General features: G+C 40.5%; 1 protein-coding gene across 7 annotated transcripts in view; it reads right to left on the reverse strand.

Annotated features, from left to right (window-relative positions):
* The window catches only part of Isha (Insulator su(Hw) mRNA adaptor), a 402,024-nt gene that overhangs the window by 159,735 nt on the left and 226,513 nt on the right, over positions 1–15,776 (reverse strand). The window lies entirely within an intron of this gene.

The raw sequence follows: 15,776 nt of genomic DNA on the forward strand, positions 1-15,776 counted from the left end.
TATAAACCCTACCTGGTCCCCATCCTAAGCTATGGACCAGAAGCTGCTACTCTGACTAGAAGGGACAACAGCCAGACAAAAACGAGAACTCAAATTCCTCAGGTTATGAATACAAAACACAAGACCGGAGAAAATTTATCAGCCACCTTCAAGTAGGGCTGCAACGAAGTGTATTTTCCATTCTGGACAAGTCAAAATTGAAATACCTCACGTTCATAAAAAACAGAACACTTTGAAAGACTAGAAATAGGAAGTTCATATTCACAGGACATGTTCGTTAGTATGTTCTGCAGAAATGATTAGCATTTCAGTCACCTAGGTCCAGCATGTGTCCAATTGCCTAGTAGGCACTGCGTCCTTCATGGGCACTGATAACTTGTTCCTAGCGTGATGGCATTGAGGCGTATAAGGTACGAATGGCGTCCCGGGGTATAGCCATCCACGCTGCATTCACCTGGCTCCACAGTTCATCTTTGGTGGTTCGCAATGGGCCACAGTGCTGCACCTGCCGTTTCACGATTCCCACACATTTTCGACTGGCGGCAATTCTGGCGATTGAGAGGGCCAGGGCAACAGTCTTGACATCCTGTGAAAACAAGAAGGCATGTGTTCGTGCAGCAACATGTGGTCGCGCATTGTCCTGCTGAAATATGGCATCTGGGATGTCGTGCAGAATAACACCATCTACTGCTATTCCTGTCCCCAGTGACGTGGTTCCACACACCATCGCAGCCTAGCACGTTTATGCACATTAGTCAAAGGTGGGCAGATAAATGTACGATGTGCTGGAAACCCAGACCGTAATAAGCGGAGATGGACTGTCACTCCTGATAGTGTACGATGTGTTACACTGTTCCACTGTTGCGCCAGAGCCGAGGAAGACTCACATCTGTCCTGCAATACCATTCGGATAAGGTGTCGATCTTCTGGGGGAGGGTGTCTGGGTGGTGCAACCAGACCCATCTCGTTGTGTTCTACAGTCTTCTGTGAACCATTCTGTACACACCCGTTGCATTGCCGACACACTTCGTCCCACACAAGCAGCAATTTCCTGATGGATGCATCGTGTTCTCTCATTCCGATAATGCGCCCTACTTCAAACTCGCTCATTTGACGGTACGGTTCTCGCATACGTCTGCGAGGCATCCTGCACGTCTGCTCAAGTTACACTGATCCATTACCTTCGGTTTGTAGCGATGAGAGCTACAGGCGCATTTTACCAGTCGGCGGTGGTGCGCCGAGATATCGATGTGGACCTTGAACTTGAGGGCCTAATGCACATGTCCAGTAAATATGAACTTCCTATCTCTAGTCTTTCAAGGTGTTCTGGTTTTTATAAACATGAGTGTAGTTAAGTCACCTGATCAGGATGGAGTTAAAACTGCACACTCAAAGCCCATTTTGAAAGAGAAATACCTGGAAAAAGAAAGAGGCAGACTAAGAGATATTAATAAAAGAGGTACAAAACGACATGGCTAGGAGCACCCTGTAATGGGAAAAGATAATGGAAGAAAAGTAGTGGCAACAGAAGATTATGGAAGAGGCTCGTTCATTTACACACCCAGCCTGCTGGAGTGGAGCATCAGTGGCAGTGATGATGGTGATGATTATTGTTGTTAGCTATAAGGAGAAAACTTATTTGTAATATTAAAGTTAAAATCTACTTTAACAAAGTTTTGCACTATCCATTTTTGTTCTCAAAAATCAATTGCTTGGAGTTAAAGCCCCAGCTAGCTATCACCATGGAAGAACCATTAGGACTAGGCACGAAAAATTATTCTGAATGATATCCATTTCAAATGCAGTAATTAAGAACCAAAGGGTCTGCAGTTTAGGTATCTCAAGAAGAATGGGAGCATATGAGCAAATGGTGGTTACAGGGTACGTAAAATGAAGATGTCCTCAAGACAACCACCAGCCAGGTGGATAGATCAGATTAAATGTAAACAAGGAAATCTACACCACCTGTGTTTTTATTATTTGTACACTAACACATCAAAGGTTTTCAACAATGGAAGGATGGTAAAGGGCTAGTATTGGGAAGGTAGCAGCCCTAGCAGCCCTAACATTTGCCTTGTGTGAAAATGGGAAAACCATGGAAAACCAACTTCAGGGCTGCCGACAGTGGAATTTGAAGCCACGATTACCCAAACGCAAGCTCACAGCTACACGGCCAACTCGCTTGTTTACGTGAAGCTTCACAGCTGGATCAAAAGCCTGATGGGATTTTCCCAACTACTTTACGACATGTCGCCAAACCTCCTATTCAGGGTATAAGAGGATGGGGATGGAGAGGACACATACAAAAAGGGAGAATGAGGTTCGATGAGAAACTGAAAGGACATATCTCAACCAAATCATTAAAGAGGAAAGACCTGTAAACAAGATCAGTCTCGGGTTCCAAACTTGAATGCTCCACTAAACAGAGGTGGTGAGTCGAGCATTTACCCTAACAGAAACAATGTACTAAAGTATCACCCTTAGCTCTTTGAACTGAATTTGCTGTTTGTCAAGACATCTATTTCATAAAGAACAGAGTTTTGTGCTAGAAAACTACTAAATTCTGGGTGGCAGGAAATAACCTGACTCCCTAAGGGGGCCAACGGCTTTGGGCGAATGAGCCCCTTTAGGTGCGGTGATGGTCCCCACAGTGGAGGAAATGCCACGGGAATTCATTATGCAGCGTCTGTTCTCCAGGTTGGGGGCCGCTGCACAAGGCGTCTGTACTCCAGAGGAGCGGCCTCATTGTCACCTCACTGGATAACATCCAGAGTTGTAATTCGGGACTTAGTCCCACACAGGTGACACCTTGACAGTCAACCATGGAAGGTCTTTTATAGAATACTCCACCAGTTGAACCAAGAGTTCAGAGAAGGCAGCATTTCAATAGGGTGGGCTGCCACCTAAAAGACACCGTGAAGTCGGAGGCACGGAAATACCCCAGTACCACATACACGAAAAGACAAAATCAAGAATCAAACCAAAGCAGATAACATACTTCTCTACACACAATATAAACTCACTCATGCAAACCGGTAAACTAAAAGTGATCACAGACATAATGGACTAACACAAAATTCTTATCATGGGATTACAGGAAATTAGGAACACTGACCAGGATGCCTTGGAATCTCAAGGGTACAGACTTTATAAAGGTATACCCGGGAAGAGAGTGATGAAGAATGTCCCACAATTTGGAACATGATTTTTGGTCAGCCTTAAAATAATAAACTCAGTTCAAGAATTCAAATACAGTCTCCACGACTCTCAATGCTCACCTTAAAGGCATCTAATAAAATCTATACTATAATAAATGCCCATGGTCCCACTAATGATAAAAACAACTCCTCGAAAGACCATGAGGAAACAGAAGAATTTTGGGACCTATTGGACCAGACCATAGATAACATCCCCAAACACCACATAACATTATTAATAGGCGACTTCAATGCTCAACTAGGCAGAGAAAGAAAATACCGTCACATCATCGGAAAATGGCCAGCATACAAGAAAACAAATTAAAATGGAGAGAGACAGTTGACCTGTGGAGAAACCATAACTTAATCTCAAAATCTACATGTTTTAAGAGTAAAAACCTCAAAAACTCAAAACATGGAAACACCCTGACTACACTAAAGGTGAATGGCAACTGGATCACATCTGCATGGACAAATACCACCACAAAGAAATCTATAACGTCAAAGTCCTCTGAGGAATAGACACAGGTTGAGATCACTATGTAGTTAAAATAAAAATTAAACACACTCTCCAGAGGAGACAACAAAAGCAAGCCCCTAAAATTAAAAGAAAAATAGATCCTACCCAGCTAATCAACTACAAAAATTACAAGAAAGCAATTGAAAAAATAAAAATCACAGAAAAACTTGAAGACTTAGTACACAACGTTAAATTGCAGAAGACCTAGCTCCAATTAAACAATGTAAAAACACCAATGGTGGAACAGTGAATGTGATGAAAAAGTGGAGAAAATACAGCAGGCATGGCCATTAGATCAGTCCCAAAAAACAGAAATATCCTATCAAAATCTAGTAAAAAAGAGAAAAGAAACTACCCAAGTCTTAAGAAGAATAAAGACACCATCATAAGGACACACTGCAGTTAACTGAAGAACAATTCAATAAAACTCAATCAAGGGACTACTACAAAATCTTCAGAAAACAGCTCCAAAAATTGAACCCCTGGCCCTACTGATGAAGGAAGAAAATAGTACGCTGGCTCATAACAATAAAGACAATGCAGAAATTCTGGCTAAATATTTCAACAAGCTTTTACTGTAAATTGTGATGAACCTACAGAACTCCTTCATTTGGACACCAACACCCCAATAAAAACACCACCAAATAACATCAATCCCACCCCGCAATAAAGAAGTCTAACAAGCACTGAATAAATTAAACTACAAAGCACCAGGAGAAGATCAGATTTGTGGAAATCTGGAAATATGCAGGAAGATCAGCAAAAGTTGCCCTCCATCAACAACTTATCTCTATCTGATCGAAAGCGACTTTCAACCTATTAGATCGCGTTGTGTACATTTAGTATGTGATGAAGAGATGTTAAGTACAGAACAAAAATGGCCAACCAGACACCAGTGGGATCCGAACCCACAACCTCCCGATTTCGCGTCGGTTGCTCTACCAATTGAGCTATGGTGGCCTAGGCCATCTTTGTTCTGTTGGAAAGGATCTAAGCTACAGGTCTGGTACTACTACCATCACACTGTAGAGTGCGTTCAAGTTGCCCGTTGAGGGCCAAGTCAATGAATATTGAATTTTCACGACCACATTGTAATCGAAAGCGACTTTCAACCTATTAAGTCGTGTTGTGTACATTTAGTACGTGATGAAGAGATGTTAAGTACAGAACAAAAATGGCCAACCAGACACCAGTGGGATCCGAACCCACAACCTCCCGATTTCGCGTCGGTTGCTCTACCAATTGAGCTATGGTGGCCTAGGCCATCTTTGTTCTGTTGGAAAGGATCTAAGCTACAGGTTTGGTACTACTACCATCACACTGTAGAGTGCGTTCAAGTTGCCCGTTGAGGGCCAAGTCAATGAATATTGAATTTTCACGACCACATTGTAATCGAAAGCGACTTTCAACCTATTAAGTCGTGTTGTGTACATTTAGTACGTGATGAAGAGATGTTAAGTACAGAACAAAAATGGCCAACCAGACACCAGTGGGATCCGAACCCACAACCTCCCGATTTCGCGTCGGTTGCTCTACCAATTGAGCTATGGTGGCCTAGGCCATCTTTGTTCTGTTGGAAAGGATCTAAGCTACAGGTCTGGTACTACTACCATCACACTGTAGAGTGCGTTCAAGTTGCCCGTTGAGGGCCAAGTCAATGAATATTGAATTTTCACGACCACATTGTAATCGAAAGCGACTTTCAACCTATTAGGTCGTGTTGTGTACATTTAGTACGTGATGAAGAGATGTACTCACAAAACACACTTCAAACATCTGGAGAAAATGCTCACCACACATAAACTTTGAAGGATTGGCCACAATGCGTACATGCCTAACACGCCTTCCAAAACAAGTGCATGTATTCTCAACTGAAAGATGCAACACATAATCATTCATTCATTCATTATAGTCTGCAAGCCTCCGTGAATTCACTAAACGTCACCACAATCCTCTATTTGCAACTAGTGTTGTGGCCTCATTAGTTCTATACCTCTTATCTTTAAATCGTTAGAAACTGAGACGAACCATCATCGTCTTGGTCTCCCTCTACTTCTCTTACCCTCCATAACAGAGTCCATCATTCTCCTAGGTAACCTATCCTCCTCCATTCACCTCACATGACCCCAACACTGAAGCCGGTTTATGAGTACAGCTTCATCCATCAAGATAATTTCTAAATTAGCCTTTATCTCCTCATTCCAAGCACCCTCCTGCCATTGTTCCCACCCATTTGTACCAGCAAACATTCTCGCTACTTTCATGTCTGTTACTTCTAACTTTTGAATAAGACATCCTGAGTCCACCCAGCTTTCGCTCCCGTAAAGCAAGGTTGGTCTGAAAACAGACAGATGTAAAGATAGTTTCGTTCGGGAGCTGACTTTCTTCTTACAGAATACTGTTGATTGCAACTGCGAGCTCAATGCATTAGCTTTACTACACCCTGATTCAATCTCAGTATATTACCATCCTGGGAGAACACACAACCTAAATACTTGAAATTATCGACCTGTTCTAGCTCTGTATCACTAATCTGACATTCAAATCTGTTGAATTTCTTACCTACTGACATCAATTTATTCTTCGAAAGGCTAATTTTCATGCCATACTCATTGCACCTATTTTCAAGTTCCAAGATATTTCACTGCAGGCTTTCGGCACATTCTGCCATTAAGACCAAGTAGTCGGCATAGGCCAGACTGCTTACTACATTTCCACCTAACTGAATCCCTCTCTGCCATTTTATACCTTTCAGCAGATGATCCATGTAAACTACGAACAGCAAAGGTGAAAGATTACAGCCCTCTCTAACCCCTGTAAGTACTCTGAACCAAGAACTCATTCTACCATCAATTATCACTGAAGCCCAATTGTCAACATAAATGCCTTTGATTGATTTTAATAATCTACCTTTAATTCCATAGTCTCCCAGTATGGCAAACATCTTGTCCCTCGGTACCCTGTCATATGCTTTCTCTAGATCTACGAAGCATAAACACAACTGCCTATTCCTCTCGTAGCATTTTTCAATTACCTGGCGCATACTGAAAATCTGATCCTGACAGCCCCTCTGTGGTCTGAAACCACACTGGTTTTCATCCAACTTCCTCTCAACTACTGATCGCACCCTCCCTTCCAAGATCCTGGTATACTAATCAATGAGATACCTCGATAGTTGTAGCAATCCTTCCTGTTCCCTTACTTATAGATACGTGCAATTACTGCTTTTGTCCAATCTAAAGGTACCTTACCAACACTCCATGCTAATCTTACTACTCTATGAAGCCATTTCATCCCTGCCTTCCCACTACACTTCACCATTTGTCTAATTTCATCTACTCCTGCTGCTTTATGACAATGGTGTTTATTTACCATCCTTTCCACTTCCTCAAGCGTAGTTTCACCAACATCATTTTCCTCCTCCCCATGAGCTTGGCTTTTCGCAACACCACCAGGAAGATTTCTTTTCACGCTGAGAAATGATCAAAATATTCCCTCCAGCTCTCCAGTGATTCCCTGGGATCTATTATGAGTTCACCTGAATTACTCAAAACACTGTTCATCTCCTTCATCCCTCCCATCCTAAGATTCTTTACTACTATCCAGAAAGGTTTCCCTGCTGCTCGACCTAGCCCTTCCAGGTTATTACCAAAATCTTCCCACGACTTCTTTTTGGATTCAACAACTATTTTTTTCGCTCTGTTTCTCTCATCCACGTACAAATCCCTGTCTGCCTCGGCCCTTGCTTGGAGCCATTTCTGATAAGCCTTCTTTTTACGTTTACAAGCCACTCTCACTTCATCATTCTACCAAGATGTTCGCCTTTTCCCATCTTTACACACAGTTGTTCCTAGGCGTTCCCTTGCTGTTTCTATTACAGCATCCCTGTATGCCACCCATTCTCTTCCAGTATCCTGAATGTGCTTACTGTCTACTATTCGAAACTTCTCACTAATCATATCCATGTACTTCTGTCTAATTTCCTCGTCCTGGAGATTTTCTACCCTTATTCGTTTGCAGACAGATTTCACTTTCTCTACCCTAGGCCGAGAGATACTTAGTTCACTACAGATCAGATAGTGGTCTGTATCATTGAAAAATTCCTGGAAAACTTGTACGTTCCTAACAGATTTCCTGAACTTGAAGTCGGTTAAGATATAGTCTTATGGATCTGGTACCCCTAGCCTCCAATGTGCAGCGGTAAATAGCCTTATGCTTGAAGAATGTATTCGTAACTTCTAAACCCATACTAGCACAGAAGTCCAGCAAACGCTTCCCATTCCCATTAGCTTCCATATCTTCCCCACATTTACCAATCAATTTTTCGTATCCTTCAGTTCTATTTCCAACTCTCGCATTGAAATCGCCCATTAGCACTATTCTATCCTTGCTGTTGACCCTGACCATGATGTCACTCAATGCTTCATAAAACTTGTCAACTTCATCCTCATCTACACCCTCACACGGTGAATACACCGAGACAATTCTCGTCCTAATTCCTCCAACTGGCAAATCTACTCTCATCATTAGCTCATTTATGTGCCTAACAGAGACTATGTTGCATGTAATAGTATTCCTGATGATCAGCCCTACCCCATACTCTGCCCTTCCCTTTCTAATGAACCAGGGAGGACAGAAAAAGCTATACCAGAACGTTCTAAATTTTAATACGAAGGAGTGCTGAAGTGACAACACAGGTAAGGTACTGACCACCAGGGCCCACAACATTCTGAACAGCAATGAAGGCACAAGTCCGATAAAAGAGATTGTATAAAGGAGTAACAAATTTAGGGAAGATACGACCACTAGGTTCTGCTTTGGTAAATTTGATGGGGTAGCTTGGTGGAAGAGCTTATGGTTTCTGTAAGCTATCTACAAACCCATACTCTGTGATCATGATGCACTAGGAAGGGAATACTTACAAGTGTTTATGATGAAGAGTTAATTTGATGAATATCTTTCATAGAGTTTTTTTATGATCGTACGTCTGGTGGTATGTATTGGAATGTTATGATAGATAGTGGCTAAATTGAAGGAAATTCAATTTAGTGAAAAAAAAAAAAAAAATCAGCTAAGGAAACCACGATGGCACAACTGCCAGTCATATGAATTTTAGTGAAAAATTGAACAGTATGGATAGGTACTTTAAATGATAGGGAGATTTAATAGTCCACCTTTTCAATACAGGAGTAGATTTGAATTATTAATGCATTAATGCATCTAAACATGTGTAATATACCAAGCACCTCTCACTATAGTATTTCAGAGAAGATGCTGTCATAAAGTGTTTGTCAAATGTCCCCACCTCTTTTTTAAGTCATCTCCATTTTTAATTCAATTGTCATATATTAAGTCTCACTATCTATAGCCCTAATATACTACTAGTAAAATAGGGTTTGTAACTGGATCTTCAATAATAATAATACAATCAGTGAAATTAGTTCACTGAGATATTAAATCTCTTAATCATTTGAATAGCTGATGTCAATGAGGAATCAAATATGAAGCATATTTGACGTAAGATACTTTAAAGACAGAAACAGGTTTCAGGAAGAACGACCAGGAAGATAGAATCACAAGGAGAAGGTAGAAGTATTTAGTTAGCATTATGCAAAAGATAGTTGGATGTAAGGGTACTATCCAGGTAGAAGAGGTTATTTAATAAGAGCAACATGCTTAAATTCACCTATGATAATAAAGATAATTACCAAAAGATACAAAAGTTGAAAGCTAGAATAGCAGCTTGAATTGATAAGATTTCTGGATATATACTAAAGGCAAAGGGTTGGGATATAGTACCATATCTGAAGTACTTATGTGATTACTATTAGCATAGAGCTCTGGGAAAACGTTCTTTGTGATAATATTAAACACATTTGCAAAATTACTCTGGTTTGAAAGAAAGGGAGTTTTGAGTTTCAGAATGGTTATTCCAGTGAGGCTCAACTTGTAGGATTCCAGCAAGATACAGCAGATATTTTAGATTCAGGAGGTGATGAATTGGATTGTAAATAAAGGTTACGGATCTCTTTAAAGGGTTATGAGGGTACTTGGGGGTTATCGTGATCCTCGACTGATAATTGTATCCGAGTATTCATATTTCTCCTGTGATTCTTCCAATACGTGAATTCAGGGATGCAGATGGCTTTGATGGGTAAAGAAACCAATTCTAGCATGAAACATACAACCGCATTGGTTGCACCTTATAGAGGGCGGAGGTCACGGTCTAGCCTGGCACTGTTTACGCCTCTGACGTTTTTTTCCTGTCTTCTGCAATGATATACCAACTACTTGGATCAATGTCAGTGCTCCTGAGGGTCTTTTTAATCTGCTCTTTATAGTGCTTCAGAGGGCCACCATGAGGTCTCCTGCCTGTACTTTATTATTATACAGTATTATACAGGAGTTGAAAATCTACAAATTTACAGTTAAGGTACAAGTCAGTTTGAAGTATACAAAACATAACATATGAGATCATATTACACATGCCCAGTATTTTGCAACGTCCAATGCACTCAGAGTGGCTTGTACGAGATCACCCTCTGTGCAAGATGTTTGGCACAGAGGGCACTGAAGCATGTGGCTCATGGTTTGTTCTTGTCTACATTCACACCTTGTATCACTTGTACTGAAACCCCATTTCGCCAAGTTATTCCTAGATTTTCCCACTCCTGATCATAGCCTGTCGGACTTCCACGTAACCTGTTTCACTTCCACACCAGCCAGCTAACATAATATCCCAGTAGTAACTGCTCAGCTGCTGGCATCAATCTGTGAAGGTGAAGGGTCCTGTATGGATTTCAAAGTACACAATTTTTCGAGGAATTTTGTTATCTTTCATGCGCTGAACATGTCCAATCCATCTGAGAAGATGAACGACGACGGTGGCCTCTATACAGTTCATCTTTGCCCTCTCTAGAACAGTTGTGTTAGAAATGTAATCAACCAGTTTGATGTTCATAATATATCTGAGCTTCTGTTGATGGAAGAGTTCTAGTTTCTTCATATCAAGCAATAGAGAGTACAGGTTTCAAATCCACAGAGCAGGGTGGAGATGACAACTGCTCGATACACCATAAATTTTGATCTTTACTCTGAAAGACCCAATGTGTAAGACATCTGAAAGCTATATGAGCAGCACGTATTCTGTTCTCTACGTCTTTCTCGACTGAGCAGTTACTACAGAGAATGCTTCCTAGATAGAGGAATGATCTACTTGTTCTAGAGGCATACTGGAGATAGAAATACTGTAATCTGAAAAGACCGTTCCAGGAGCTGACTGTGAGAGTTTTGTTTTAGGAATGTTGATGTTTAGACCAAATCATTCATAAGTATGAGCTGGAGAAGCGTTGTCATCGCATATTGCAGTTCAGTTACATGGGTGAGGGTAGCAAGTCTTTTTGATAGGAGTCTGGCATGATTGAATAGCCCTCCACCAAGCCTGGGGTTAAGTTCCACATCTGTGTTGATCTCAGGCAGTATCTTCTAGAGCAGGGATGGCGAACCTATGCCACGCGTGTCACTAGGTGACACGCGAACACGATTTCGGTGGCACGCCACATGAACATAATAATATTTGATATATACGTCTTGCACTGCAGACAATCCATATAAAGTTTCACGTGTAAGAAATAAATATCGAAAATCTAAATACTAGTTCCATTCGGACGTGCAATATGGCAACACTGCTACACTGATAGGTCCGAAAGTCAAGTGAAATAGTGTCGTTTTCTGATGGTTTTGTATACTGTCATCGCAAACATGTTTTCGGTGCTGAAAAGAGCAGAAACTTAACAAAGGTGGTGACCGTATTTTTCAAGAACTCTGGAATTCGGACTGATAAAAAGATGTGTTGCCTGTGTTCGAAAACAATTGTATCCCCGACATTTAATGTAAAGCGCAACTTCGAGACTGATCATTCGAATATTTGTTCCATTTCAAATGAAGAAAGAAGAGAGTTCGTTTAACAAAATATCGAACATTGCACAAAACAAACTAATTCTTTTGTATCATCTTTTCGGCCAAGGAATAATATCAATGCGGCTGTTTCCATCTGTCTCACTGCATAGTACAGCATGCATGGGAAACCGATTTCTGACGGTGAGTTGTTGAAACAAAGTTTCTTATTGACGTCCAACACATTAAAGGAATGCCAGCCAGCTGAACTGCTGACAAGGATAGAATATTAAAAATGAGTGAAGAAGTTTGGAGCAGTTGAAAGCTAATTTGGATAACTCCCACATGTATGCAGTATGTTTTGATGAAAGCAGAATGTGACCTTACAAAAAAGGATACCTGTTTTTTTTTTTTATTTTAGATTTCGTTATGGAAATGTGATGAGAGAGAAATTAGTTTAATTGTTGAGCATACAAACTACAACATGGAATGATAATGAAGCTAATGGAGGAAGTTAAGTCCATTCGCAATATTAGTACTTTTGAATTTTGTATCTAATAACTATTTTTTTACAATTTGTTTTACGTCGCACCGACATAGATAGGTCTTGTGGCAAAAATGGGTTTGGCGTACAAGTGGGAGGGAAACCACCGTGGCCATAATTGAGGCACAGCCCCACGGAACATGCAATCAAATGTATTTACCTGATATATGTATAATACATAAATGAATGAATCTGTAAATGAATAAATAAATGACATATTATGAAACATAATCGGGAATTTATAAAGGAAGTCCCGGGGGGGGGGGGGGGATTGTAGGTTGTAGCCATCCCCTAATGGAAAATAACAAGTGGCACAGTCAACAGATGATAGTAATAAACCAGACTTAAAGTGGCACACTAGTTGGAAAATGTTCGCCACCCCTGTTCTAGAGCATGGCTGCCAGGTAGAGGGCAAAGAGTGTTGGTGCAAGTACACAACCCTGCTTAAGCCCATTAGTGATGCAAAATTCTTCTGAAATTTCATATTGGTATAAGACTTGCCCAAGCAAATCATTATGGAGTAACTGGAGCAATCCAATGAAGTGTTCTGAGCAGCCAATTCATCTTAAAACCACCTACACTGCTTCTCTATGCACTGTATCGAAGGCATTTTCCACATCGTAGAACACAAAAGGCAAAGGATTTTGTTGTTCTCTTCACTTTTCCTGGAGTTGTCATGCACAGACGATCATATCAATAATGCCTCTTGAGGGATGGAACCTGCACTGGGATTCAGGAAGTACCTTCTCAGAGACTATCAGGGGACAATTCAACAGAATTCTAGCAAATTTTTTACCAGCTATGGAGAGCAGGGGAATTTCCCCAGTACTTACTACAGATGCTTCAATTGCCTTTTTTGTGATGACAATGGTGGAATTCTTCATGTCAGCAGGGACCTTGCAAGATTCCCATATTAGAAGGATCAGGAAAAAAAGCCTGGTTTTTAGGTGTAAGCCTCCAGTTTGGATGAGATCAAGGGGAATGTTGTCAGGTCCAGGAGCCTTTCGTGGTTCTAGATTATCAATAGCCTTTCTACATTCCTGAAAAGTAGGTTGGACTGCCATCCAAGGTTGTGGATGATGATGCGGCACACGTTGGAGGAAGTCTTCAGCGAGCAAGCTTAAGTGGTCCTTCCAGCGGTTCAAGATATCTTATCTGTCAGGGAAAATGGGGTAGTATTGTTGGCAGCTTTCAGGGTACCCGATGACGAACGAACACATCCATACAACTCTTTTATTTATTCCATCATAAAAGTTCGGTAGGTCTGTGGCATCAGATAGATTCTGGAGTTCCCTAGCTTTTTGTTGCACAAGTTGTTTTTGATTACTCTTACTTCGCTTACTTTACTTTTCTTGAGCTCTTGATAACGGTATTTTCCTTTTTTTCTCACTCTCATTTTTATTCCATATTGAAACTAAGTGAGATCCGACGTTTTCTTCACTACGGAAGATGGATCCAGACCAAGAGATAGGTAGGCATTCCTTTTAGCACTGATGAAACACAGAATCTCTTCTTCATTATCATCAAACCAGTCTTTTCACTTCCTTACATCATAGCCAACGACCTTCTCTGCAGTCTCTTAATGTGGTCCAGTCTGATTAAACATAGTTTGTGCTGACTGAACATTTAATTAGTTGATTTAAAAGCGTCTTGGAATGTAGTGCGGACAAGTTCATTTTGAAGACTGGCGATGTTGAATTTTCTCCTGGAAGGATTCGAGAAATAAGATCATGGCTTACGATGTACAAGGATCCTTAGACAACTAACCAGAAGTCTATGGTCAGTCCAGCAATCATCAATATCACGTGCTGTCCTTGCAATCAGAACATCTTTGCTGTCACACTGTCTAGTGATGACATAGTCAATGAGAAGCCAATGTTTGGCATGTGGATGAAACCATGTGGTGTTGAAGCGATTAGGAAGGCGGAAATGTTATTGGTGATGAAGAGCTCATGCTCAGCACAAAGACCAAGAAGTAGCAGCACATTTACCGTGTAGTTTCCTATACTTTGATTACCTCATTCTCCCATAATAGATTGTCCCTCCCCACTCTGGTTTTGAAAGGCTGTAAAGGAGAAGATATATAAGTCACTAGAAGGACCTCAATTAAGAGTATGGTTCCAGTCTACAGGATCCTAGTCAAAATTACTTCATTAGAGATCGGGAAGGACCCAAAGGAAAGAAGCACGATATCTTCTGGAGAATTACAGACAAAAGAGTAGTGTTACAAAAATATTGTGAACTTCAGGCTGGGAAGACTTGAGAGTAAGAAGATGAACAGCTTGATTAAACAGTATGTTCCAAGCAGTCAGCAGAGAGATGGTGTGAAAAATAATATGAAGAGACAATTAGAATTCAAGAGGCAAAATGAAGGAAATATTCCTCTATATGAAGAGGAATTAGGGATTGGAATAAGGGAGATCTTTGATAAATTTCTAAATTCTGTGAAGTCATTTAAGAAAAAACTAGGAAAACAACAGATAGGGAAATTACCACTTGGTCAACAGACTTAAATGCAGATAAGTGGTGACTGACTATAATGCTTAGTAGTTATGAGAGTTAAGTGTGTATCAGATAACTTTCATTTCAGTGTCAAAATCAGTTTGATTTTAGCCAACTGGGAGGAAAGGAGTGAAGTGAGACTAATAGATTCCTACTCTCAGCTATGTGTACTTTTAGGAGTAAAAGGTTGCTGCTGATTCAATTACATAATATCATAAGGAGAGGTAATGGATTTTCTTTGACCCAATGAATAGTACTGATGTCCATTTACGACAGTACTGTGGGCTACACACGGGAGTACTGTCATTTAATTATGTTCTCGAAGTTTGTGGCTGAACAGTACTGCCATCTTCTCAAGATTCATGCTGAATGTTCGATTGAAACTGTCAGCTGACATCTTACTGGCAGCTTTTGGACCGATGCTGGAAGATGTTTGATGTGTTAACCAAACTCTGTTCTGTTTTTTCTGACATCCCATATGCTCTGTGATGACGCTTTGTCCCAACATCCACAGTCACGTAATCTAACTTCTGTATGTGATTGTGCTACGAATTATCACAGCACCCAAGAACTATTTTCTTATTGTTTGCTGTGAGTGCAGTGCACAAAACTATTCCTTGATAATACTAATATACCGAATTTTTAGTTTCCACAGAAAGAAACATTTTCTGATAGTATACAAACACATGCCATAAATGGCGGGTACAAGTTGAGAATACGGGCTTGTTCCACAAGATGTAAGTAATATTTTGACTTGTGAGGAGCCTGACATTGAAATTGATATTTATGATGGTATAGCGATTATATTGGGCCCACTGAGAGAGAAATTAGTATTATGCTATTTATTTTTGTTATATGTATGGCCAATTAGTTTTTAAGTGTTTTAAGACCTTATGGCTGATGTTAGCCTAATATCAATAGGCCAAGACTAGTACCACGATTAAAATAAATTGAAGTACTAATTTTATATTGTATTGATAAGGTGGATTACCTCATTTATCTACAATAATTATTCCTTATTTACGAAAGTGAACACAAAATACGGAGTTACAAAAATTTGTTAAAGCATGCCATATGGTGTTTTAGTGGTAGCCTAACCAATACTTTGCACGGACAG

This window comes from Anabrus simplex, chromosome 13 (genome assembly GCF_040414725.1).
Source record: "Anabrus simplex isolate iqAnaSimp1 chromosome 13, ASM4041472v1, whole genome shotgun sequence".
Taxonomy (NCBI): domain Eukaryota; kingdom Metazoa; phylum Arthropoda; class Insecta; order Orthoptera; family Tettigoniidae; genus Anabrus; species Anabrus simplex.